The sequence below is a fragment of the Lepidothrix coronata genome, unplaced genomic scaffold (assembly GCF_001604755.1).
Source record: "Lepidothrix coronata isolate B3197 unplaced genomic scaffold, Lepidothrix_coronata-1.0 Scaffold25, whole genome shotgun sequence".
NCBI classification, from domain to species: domain Eukaryota; kingdom Metazoa; phylum Chordata; class Aves; order Passeriformes; family Pipridae; genus Lepidothrix; species Lepidothrix coronata.
In genome coordinates, this window is record NW_016690205.1 from 4,168,433 (window position 1) to 4,180,607 (window position 12,175).

The window sequence follows — 12,175 nt, forward strand, 5'->3', positions numbered from 1 at the left end:
CAACAGGCGTATTCTGGACTGTTTCCTCCATCTGTTCTCAAAGCAAATGCCAAGATGGTCAAGGTGTCTGAACATCCCACTGAAAACCACATCAAAGAAGTGACCTGAGCTGCCACACCAGGACTGGAGTCTCCACAGAGACAAAATCTGTAGAAATCAAATACCACTGTGAATCTATACAACATTTGTAAGATAATTCAGTAGGAACAATCCTGGATGGGCTTTGAGGACCCCAAAAGCCCTGCCCCAAGACACCAAAAGGTGTGGTTAAGGAAATGTATAATGTGACCCCACATGGCTCCAGCCAGCTCTTTGTAACCTGACATTAAACCTTTCCTCATCACAGAAAGAAAGAAAGAAGCAAGCTGGAGGGAAAGGTATATCCATGACTGGGAAATGAGGTGACTCAGGCCTTGAGAGGCTGGGAGAAAAAGAGACAATGGGAAAAGAGGGCGTGACTGGCGTGGACACAGTGCAAGAAAGCAGGGAGAGTGTTGTCAAAGAACACCCTTTGATGGAAGCAAAACCACTTCCCACAAAACTGACCACAGGGTTTGGTTAAAATCTCACTTGAGAGCTGCATAATATTTTAGAGGCTGGAAGAAATGGTACTTAAATAAGAACAAGTACCAGGAAAACAGAAATCACATAAGAATGCTGAGATATCCTAGGTCTCCAAGCTCCTGAGCTATGCGATGTGTCACCCTCCTGACCTGGCCTGGAGAACATCACAGAGAGTGCTGCAGGCAGAGCACAGCTCAACGCTGAGTGCTCACACTTCCATCTGATGTCACCTCTAAGAAATTAGGAACTGCGCATGTCCTGGCTGAGCTTTGCCTTCCTGGGGAGCCCAGCCAGCCCAGCTGAAGCTCTCAGAACATGTCACATCTTCCTTTAAATCCAGATGTTTTCATCAGCTGCCTTCTAGACATGCCCAAGGCTCAGTCAGCCCTCCCAACCATGACTTCACTGCCGTGGGAAGAGGCACATGAAGGAGAGGGGCAGCTACAGGAGGAGAGGAAGAGGAACCTGCCTTTTGGCACACACATCACTCTCATTCCATCAGAGATGGCAAGAACAGCAAATCCAAACGTGTAGGGCTGTCCATCTCTCCCTTCCTCTTTCCTTTCACTCCCCTTGCCACAGAAGGAGGAGCTGGTCCCTGGCACCTCATCGGGGTAGCAAAAATCAATTTTATCAGTGCTGCCAAAGGTCCCAGGTGAGTTCTGGCCTGCTGTGCCCAGAAAAAATTTAATTGGCTGCAAATTCCAGGCAAGCACTGAAGTTTTCAGCGAGTTTTTTTTCCTACAGCAACAGTCAGAAAAGCCTGTGGATTCAAAGCTTCCACTTCCATGTAAAGCACCACATCTCCCTGACTGGCCGGAATGGGCCATTATGATTTGTGTATTAAAGCCTTGTGTTTTCCACCTCTCGAGTGCATAAACAACAGTTTAACCTTTATCTCAAGGCATGTACACCCTTCTACTCCTAGAGAAATGAATTCATGTTTAGCAGTCAAATCAGTATCAACCTGACCTTTAAACACATCAGTGTTTCTTGGAAAAATATTATGGCTGGGATGCCTACTGTGGTAAACAATATTAGCTGCTCCAGCCCATGGCTGAGTCGTGCTGCGAGGAGCCTTATCAAAATAAGGGGGTGGAAACCAGCGGGGACCACAGATCTTCTGACAAACTCCACAGGATATGAAGAACAATGTAAATGTAACAGTACTGGCAGATATATTTCTATATTACTGTTCCAGAGATAACAGCTAAGGTGAATCATTTCCCACCACCTACAGTACTGAATTATTTCAAATTCTGAAGGGACCATATTTATTTCATTGGTAGGTAGCAATTTACTTAGCTGAAGATCATTATATTTATGTGTCTGTGAAATCCTCACAATAATTATATATTTGAGCTGTCTCAGAAGTGCTATATATATTCTCATTAGTCATGTACTTCCAAGGATATTATCATTTTTTTTTCCTTCAACAACCTTTGCAATCTGAGTGTGAAGTACTGCACTGCACATGAACCTCGATTCTTATAGTTTTCTTAAACTCCAGTTTAATCAAACAGCAGGGTGGCCTACATTCAAATGCAAATGTTAAGCTTGCTATGAAATATCTTCATTTCCTTAAATGACTGCACTGTAGAGCTTATTTAAAACAGACCACACTGTGCAATAAAACAGAGGAGGACATGGGAAAAAAGTCCTCTGTTTGATATTACTTTTGCAAGGCTTCTCCAAAAAAGGTCATGAAAATGTTTAGAGCAGGGTAAGGAGATCAAGGCGAGGGGGTTTCTTTCGTTCCAATCCTATCTGTGCCAAGCAGACAATTATACCTCGTGGGTGGAGAGAGGTCCATTTGTCTTCTTCAATGCACTTCAGAAGTCTCAAGTGAAAAACATTATCAAAACACAAAACGTTGTATGACTCTAAGTGTAAGTGGTAGTGCACGGAATTAGAGATTAATAACCCAGTGGGAGTCATGCCTGTGATTTGCAGCACACAGTGATGTTAAAACTCCCAGCCCTCAGACCTGGAGGAGAAGATGAGGCTTCCCTTTACTCCCAGCAGTGTTCCTGCAGGATCATCAGGTCGTTTTTTTCCCCCTCTTTTTTAAATGCAACAATGACAGGAGGTGCCAGGCTAACAGCCCTGGAGCCTGATGGTGGTTAATTTAACACTCCACCCTTCTGCAGGAAGTTTGAGCCAAAGAAACCCAAGAGTTTTAAAAATATTAATCCCTCACATCACTACTCTCATTCTGTGTCGTTTCTCATTTATTTGAATACCTTCCACAAGCGCTAAGGAAATGGCCACAGTTGTATTTTCCTCTACCACTCTTGCCAAAAACAGACTTTGGAGTTTGTTTCTCCTGATTTGGCTGATGGATTTTTTTCTTTCTCCTTTTTGAAAACAACTGAGTAAAAAAAGATTTAATGTAGAATTTGTGTTGATACACCAGGTCATAACGATTGTTAGCCTTAGACCTGCCAAAATGACAAGTTACAGCTAAAATAAACAAACAGCATAGGTAGAAGACTCAACATTACAACTCATGGATGCAGCACAGCAACAGGGGACAAAGCAATCCCAGACACAGTAAGATTGTGATAGTCCAGTAGAAATGCACTACAATTACCAAAATCTGGAAAGGAAGGTAAAGGCTAAATTCTGCCTCAGACTGTGTAAGCACAGGTTGAAACAAAGACAAACAGTTCTCACTCCCTTGGCTGGTTTGGAAAACTGAGCAGTGAGGGAGATGCTGAGGAATATCAGCTCCTCTTATCATCAACCCATTGCAGCAGCAGCCTTTCCTCTTTCCCTTGCCAAATGCTGTGGTGCAGGTATTTGCCAGGAAAATTAAAGCTCTATCTTATTTTTAAAAGAAAAGTTTCACCGAAGAATCAATTAAAAAAAGCAAAAGTACAAAGTCTCCCATAAACCATCCACGTAGCAAATGGAAATCAAGAAGAAAGGGACTTTGAGGAGTTCGCTGCACCCCTCACCTTATATATTTATCTATATCTATGCTATATACACATACATGACACTGTTGACTTGCTGGGGCTGTCTCCATAACTAAACAGTGCAGTTACACCCAGGATCCACCATTTCTCTTCAAGTGAGTACCTATTCCCACCTATAGGAAATTTATTTAATTATTTAGACACTCCGTGGTTGTGGAAGCAAGTGCCGGGGAAATATAAATAAACATTACTTGGCAAACTGACATATCCATTGTGAAACCTGCCCATGGCAAATTAATCAGCCTCAAAGACTCTCACAGTTTGAAACAGGGCTTCCTAATCTATGATCGCTGCCACGTTTAGTTTATGATGACATAAAATAAACATCACACCTTTAAACTTCTCACAGGGCTGATGAATCAGCTCGGAGGGGATGACTCTCACGAGAGGATCATGCCTGTGGTTTGCAGAGTCCCACAGATACACAAGAGATGCAATTATGCAGGAATAGCCAATTCTGGAGCTCTGGCACGGCTTATTATTTGAGTAGCAAACAAGGAACTTTTTCAACTTAATTGCAGCCTGGCTTTTCTACCACTGATCTTTTTCATCCTTCTTTTCCTTTAACTATGGCCTTCGTAGAATTTTGTTTTATTTTAATCCTTTGGTCGTTGATGTGCCCATTTCCTGGGCCCATTTTGTACCTGTTATGGATATGCACGGCTTCAAAACGAGTTAAGCGTGGCTGCTGATAAGATTCAGTCCATCACAGCTCACTTGTTAGAAATCTGTGATTCAGATTAAAGGAATTTGCAGCATTAATTTCAGCCATGCAGTGATAGAGGTTCTTAACCGTAGTGGTGCAACACTCCTGAAAACCTATGAAATGACTGAGAATCTGGGTGGAACGTTTACCTTTGGTTGCATTTTCAGATGATAATGTGCCTCGTATCATCATGTAGGTATGTTTTATAAGGAATTTATAAGTACAGAGGGCAGCACTAAATATGTTTTAGGAATTATTTGTATGACCTGTGGGGTGTGAGAGGAGCTGAGCTCTGACCATCCAGTGTTGGAGCTGCAGGTGCTGCTGATCCCCACCTCAGGCACACACCAAGGACACGGACTCATCCCAACTGCACATCATTTCTGTCCCCCTGCAACGTAACCCTTGGATCACCCCAAACACAAGGAATAAATGATTTTCACTAATTAACAAACAGCCCTGGCACAGGGCCCAGGCCCCGGCTGTCCGTGCTCTGGTACCGGCTGGAAAGTGCTCGGCACAGCCACTGCTTTGGCAGGACTGGGACTTTAAAGGTCAAGTAATTACCAGCTTTTCGGAAGCATAAACTGCCTTTAAAGTCAGCAGAGCAAACAAAAACGATTAGGAGATCCATCCAACATTTATCTTTTAACTTGTTATCTCTGATACACATATACTGTTTGCACTGCGATGCATAAAATATTAAAATTAAAAGGCTCAGGGACTTCTGAGATGAAAAAAAAAAGGAGTAAAACTATTTTAGATTCAGAAACATTGCATCAATATGTAGTGTATTTGCATACTGGAATCAGAGACTCCTGATTATGCATGTTTATTGATTTTGGCTTTGTTTTGATTAATGATAAAACTATGATCCATCTTGTAAGGTAGAGAGGCTTGAGGGAGCTCAGCACAATACGAATGCTTTGTGTTTTAAGAAATCCTATTTATGCAAATAAGGGGACATTCACATGCATTTTGCTCAAGCGTGGTTGTAACAAAGCACTCAAAACATTCTCTTTTATGCTCTGGATAATTTGGGGAGGCATGTTTAATACAAAAATGCTGCATAACAATTACTTTTTTTCTTCATTATGAATGACTCCCATTATATCACCTTGGACAAAAGAACAAGCCTCAATTCCCACTGCACCTAATTTATTATCACTGCTGAAGATACTGTTGTGTGTCAGGGTGAACACAGTACTTCTAGAAATGGATTGCAAAAATCCTACTGGGGGAGTTCAAGGGGAATGGGGAAAAGTAAGGAGGAAAAAGCAAACCAGTGCTGCCTAGAAAAGTTTTTGCATCTCTGTAACAGCGATGCTGGCATGTTTGCCTCCAGTTGTTCCACTCTGGAAAGTGGGAGAGAGGTTTTCATCAGACAGAGCAGCTCTAGATACTTATTATCAGAGTGTCAGGAAAACGTGAGGACAGACTTCCAATGTCCTAAGGACATCAAGAGTTGTGACAAATTCTGTTGCTGTCTTAGTTACCAGCATTTAGACCACACATTGGGCTGAAAGGATTCTGAATGTATCCAACCAGGCACCTGCACATCAAGAGAAATAAAATTATCAGATGGCCTGTGCTCTGACACATGAACTATCTCCCAGATCTCAGCAGGATCTTTGCCTGTATGACAGCTGCCATATTGCCTTCGGATACACTTTGGCAGCAAGATCAGAATCTAGAGTTTAAACATGAGAGCAACCTGAGAACAAGTGAGGGAGTGGAGGTGAAGATCTTTCTCCTTAAGTTACAATCCCCAAACATTTTTTTGGGGATTCTAGAAGAAGGATATGGAAAAGAAACGTCCACTTCTGCAAGCAAAAGCTAACAGACCATGTGACAATTTCTTTTTAAAGGACAGTGGGGTTTGCCTTCTGTGGCTGTTGGGGCTGGAGACAACAGGACCCCAACAGGACCCCAACAGGACACTGCTCCTCCCATTGTCCTCCCATGACCTCAGAATATTTGCTTCCACAGCAGGTTACAGCTTCCTCATGCTGCAGGAAATCCGGTTGGATTCCTAGTCCAGGTGCTCCTGTGTATTCCAAGAGACACTCTGCCAGGCTCAGAGGGAAGAGGAGGGGTCAGCTGAACTGCAAGGAAGGGTCAGGCTGCCACAGTCATTCCTGCAGCTGAAGGCCTGGATTTGTCTTGGAAATTGGGGCTCTTAATGCTTTCACTGCTTAATAAGCTCTCTCCTACTTCAGGGACTTCGTTACATGAAATAGATGAAATGCTCTCTTGCTCTTTCAGCCCAAGCTGCTGGGAAATTTTCTCCACTTTCAGAAGAAATTCCACTGCCCACTGAAAGCCCATCCCAGGAAAGCAGCACTCCTGGGCTGCAGGGAGGCCTCTGCTTCCCAGCTCCGCAGAAACGTCCCTGTGGTGGCACTGAGGGGTCAGGAACAACAGAGCCAAACGGACACACTGGGGACATGACAGCTAATTCCTGAATCCAACACTGTCACAGGGGCACTCAGGGTAGGGGAGTCCCTCCCAATTCCTCTCCAAAACTGGATCATCTAAGCCATGAAATCACACACACATTTCTGCCTCCAACAAAACCAGTTCATTCATTTTTTCACTCACTTGAAAAGGCAAATATGGACTGAAATTTCAAATTTTGTAAGGAATTATTTCACCCAGAGGGTAAAGCTCTTTCATAGTTAAGCCTGAATTCAGCTTGAAGCATAAAGAAAACTGTAGCATAAATTAGCACATACTGAAAAGGTGATGCTCGAGAAACAAAAAGTTGATTTAAATCCAAGTAGTAAACCAAAGAACTAAACTTGTTAATTTGCTGGATACTGTAACTGATTAAATAAGTAAGTGCAGTCAGATTATAGGATCTCAAAGACAAAATTAAATATGTGTGGATTGAAAAACCTGTGAACTTTGTAAGCATCAAAACCCAAGAGAGTGGCATATTTCCATTACTGTCTGAATCGAGTTGTTGCATTTCTCTGGCACAATTTGAGAGCTCACTGATACTTGTATAAATATGATAATTCAACTCACAATTGTAGATCTTACATTATGTATCAAATCAAGCCATTCAACACATCTGCCCTCCTATGGCACCAAAATGTACTGCATGTCACAAAATATTTTGAAGACTAAACGTTAATTCTAGTCCAAATGATAGCACATTTAATTTAGAATGAAAATGAACAGCCCACATGCACTGAAAACCTTCCCAGTAATGCTTAAAAAATGACAGTGTGGAGTTTAACACCAGTAACAAAAATAGGATTAGGCATTTTTGAAGGAAAATATTGTGCTTCTGTATCAACAATCTTCCCCCTCCAGTCCTCCTTTTTTTTTTTTTAAGTCTTTAAACCTGGTGCTTGACTCTGTCCATGAAATATTACACAATATGTTGATCATGCTGGTTTTTAATTTCAACTCAACTGAAGAAGCATTGTTAAAAAGAATGACTACATCCCAGGGGAATCAGGAAATTAAACTTTATTTATTGGGGTTTGACTTTCCCATAAGTAGACAGAGCCATATCATCCCATCTGATTACCATGTGAGGGGAGGCACAGCTTGAAAAACAGCACTGCCCATGTGCCACTGGGCCATTGATTAATTAAGCAATAAGATGAGGAGGTCTGTCATTTAGGGTCATTAATGCTTGTCTAAAATGCCATTTGAAGTGTCAGGTTAGTATTATAGAGCCTGAGCCCACAGGATTTACATCTGAGCACAGGACTTGATCCTTGTGTTGGTCTGTTTGCATCATTGGCTTGGCACTGCCATTTCTAGGCAGTGGAATATACTGGTCAACCTAAACACAATCTACATTTTTGAGGGTGGGAAGGTGGGAGAGGGAGAGCAGATCTTCATTTTAAATTCATTTTAAATTCAGAAATAGCATGGTTTGTATTACAAAAATTGTCTCTCCGTGGAGTATTGTAAAGTATCATAAAAAAATATATATATACAGCAATTAGTTTCTTAAAATAATATACCAGCAGGCAACTAAGTCTCTAAAGAAGTTCCTAAGTGCTCCATAGCAGATCCATACCCAGGGAAAGGAGTGCTGGTGACAGCAGAAGTCCAGGAGTCAGGACTCCTCCATCTTACAGTCATGGCTTTGCTGCCAACTGAGCCATCACCCTCAGTGCAGCAAGCCACAATTAATTCATCTGCCAAATGAGTACTACCACTTAAATACTTCACAGGGCTGCCATAAAGAGTAATTCATTGCTATTAGGTAGTGCTTTGTGGTCATCATATCACTATTTCCAGGCATCCCACAGCAAGGAATTAAAAAAAAAAAAAAAAAAAGGTATTCTCAAGATTCTTCTGATTTTCTGAACTGGTTCCGGTAACCTGGAGAAACCACCACTCCCTCCCCCCTCTGCCAGAGCTGCTGCATTTTGTAAGCAATAGTTAAACACTGGTCCTGGGAGAAAGCCCAGGTTTTTCCCTGGTTCAGTGGGCTGGGCACTCACCTGGGAGCAGGCATTCCTGAGTCCCAGTCCTTGCTGCAAGATATGTCCCAGCGGTCCCCTCTGAGCAGCACCTCTTGGCTTCTGTTTGACTGACATTTACCTATGTCAAACTACATTTTTCTCTGCACACCACATTTAAGAAATCATAATTTGAAATATTTCACTTCCAGGTGAATATACCAAAGGATAACAAACATGACACCACAAGAGAGCAAGCTGATAACATGCCTTCCATAAAAGCAGATGCCTGCCCAAATCATAAAATGGGTGCTTTACTTGTTCACTCACACCCACTGTTGCTAAACATCCCAATTAAAGTCAGTTAGGATTGTTTCCCTGTTGAACAGACTTCCTTTTAATTAGATATTCCAGAAATTATGTTTTAACAGCTTGATATTTTATTACTTTGTTGGGACAAGAAATTTGGGATGAGGCAGCTCTATATAGTCCTTTCCCACTGCAGAGTGGAATGGGCCTCTGTCCTTGCCATCTAGTGCTCATTGGATAATGTAGCAACAGCAGGGGAGTGCTAAGGAATAATAATTTAAAAAAAAAAAAGAGTTTGCAAACTGTGGTTTAAAGATAGAGATGCCCAATCCAAAGTTTCTACCTAGTTTCAGAAAATTTATTTCTTGCCAACCAGCATGGCCAGGGTCCAACACAAACATTTCCATTAGATACAGGCCTGTACTTGTGGTTCAACATCAGCACCATCACAGTTACACCAATATTTTGTTCATCTAGGGAGAAGCTAAACCAGTATGAGAACATTTACAGAAGCTTAATATTATCCACACATGAACTATATCACAGTAAATAACTGAGCACCAACTTTGGGTTTAGACAGAGCTCCAACAGAATTGCCACTGTGTAACTGTGACAGTGGGAAAAGGGAAAGGAAAGGGAAGGAAAAGGGCTCATGTCCAGTGCCACATTTGTATCATGTTCCTTCACTCTGACTAACCTCGAGAGGACATTCTAAGGAACAACATTTCAGCCACATGGAGTGATTCCATCACGAACACTGTGATTAGATGAGCAGCAGATGACTTGGAAGTCAAATTGCTGCATCCCCATTGAATTCCCAGCTCCACGAGTAGCAGCACTCCCCCTTTCCCAATGTTCCCCACAGGCCAGCCAGCTCCACCTCTAAGGATCTCTTTAAGCTTCCTAAGACACCACGTAAGCAAAAGACAAAATTTACATCTTGCCTCCTGTTGTACCAAACCCCATCTGCTATGGCACAACATCAACAGTTTGTCTATCAGGGTCAAAATGACTATGAACAACATTCCATAGGTCCCAGCATTCCATAATGACACAGCTACAGAGGCTGACATTGAGCTCACCAGGAAGCCCCGCAGTCCAAGCCACAGCAGCTCTGAGGGTCATCATGTCCTCAGATCTGGTTACCAGCAACCAGGGCTGAAAAAGGAAAAAAAAACCCAACACACTGTAAACAAGTGGAGATAACCATGAGATAAACAAGAGAGAACCATGCAGACACAAGCACAAGGCTGTAGCCCAGTGCAGCAGTCCAGCAGCCTGAGAACGCAGGTGTTTGCAGACAGGGTGTGGAAACTTCAGTGACAAAGTCGCTGCTCTTCAGCTCAGCTGGAGTCATCATGGAATTGCAGGATATCCTGAGTTGGAAGGGACCCACAGGGATCATCCAGTCTAACTCCTGGCCCTGCCCAGGACACCCCAACAATCCCACCCGGTCCCTGAGAGCATTGTCCAAACACTCCTTGAGCTCTGTCAGCCTTGGTGCTGTGCCCACTGCCCTGGGGAGCCTGTTCAGTGCCCAACCACCCTCTGGGGGAGGAACCTTTTTTCCTGAGATCCAACCCAAACATCCCCTGACACAACTTCAGGACATGTTGTGGGGTTAAGCTGATGAGCAGCAACTCATTAAACCAAAGGAACTTGCAGCCCATCCCCATCTAACTTTTTTAATCAATTTTGCAATCAATTTTGTTTGAGTTCTGTATAACTAATAAACTGAAAACACTTTTAAATTAACCCAGAGGAGAATTCTTACAAATGCTGTGCAGAGAGTCCCTAAGTTGATGAAGGCTCAGGAGAAAAAACAGAGGGCAATGATACTCATTGGAAAGGATTCTAGGACGAAGTCTGTTGTTTCTGAAAAGAGGGTGGGGTTTTTAAAAAATAAAATAGTGACAAAAACATCCCTCTTTAGCAGCAGCACCCAGAGCACAACCCCTCCCTCTCCAGCACAGTATTTGGCCGGGTTAAGCCACAATACACTCATTCTGCTGAGCCTACCTACACCCATCTGATCCCAATTAACTCCCAGCCAGGAGCCCTTTCCTGCACTTCTAGGAAACCTTTAGGGGAGTTGCCAAACCTCCTCCCCTCTCTTCCATCCCCCAAGAAGCAAAAAAAAAAAAAAAAAAAAAAAAATCCACTTTCAAAAATGTTTTAACTCAACAGGACCCACTTCTCAGAGACATTATCATCCCAAGATTAAACAAATTGATGGTTTTTATCCAAAGTACACAAAGCTGTGACTTTTGGAATTTATCTGGGGAATTTATCATTCCTTTCCAAATTCAGTGTATCGTGTCTCCTTTTATTTACCCAACAAACACTGCCAGGGCATGAGATGTGTGGGAAACACCTGTTTTGTTCAACTCAGCACAGTGTATTTCAGTTTATAGAGACTTTATGATCTCTTCTGCTTCTCCTCTGGCATATTTATTACAATATAGTTGAAACAATGTATTAATTCACAGTTACTTTTTGTTTAAAAAAACCCATGTTTTAATCAAATGTGAAGAAGAAAAAAGGAAGAGGGGAAAAACAGAAATCTGGAATGTTTCTATTGGTGTTTTAAGGCATAACTAACCACAGCAATTTATTTCACCACATCCAGTTGTAATGCTAAACCACAGATAAACATTACTAATGGAGCAAGAATGTGCTGCTTCCTTGTGATGGAGGTCCAAGATTGCCCTCTGGAGTTTGGCAAACAGCATGGGGCACTTCATTCACCGTGTGATTGGCACACACTCCAGTTCTGAATCAGTTTGGAGATGAAATTGTTGGCTAAAGCTCTGGAAATTCTGACTCTAGAGCTGTCAGGCAGGCTGTCTTTACTCTGAGAAAAAAATAATTGTTTTTCACATGTTACTTGGCTTCTTATGTGGTTTTACATTGTTCATTAATGTTTTGGATTTTAATGTATTGTGCAGCACCCCAAGAACTCTGGTAGGGGGAACTCATAAAAAAAATATGAGTTTATTATTTCAACATGTGATAATAAAATCATGTTTGGGGAAATACTCTAATCCCACCTATTTTGATGGCACACAAAAAGGCCATCACCCATTGCATGCTGATAACAAAAGATATATCTGTGCCCTGAAAGGCAGAAATGTCATTTCTTAACTTAGCTCATGTTCAAGGCAGCTCTTACAGTGCAGGGAATT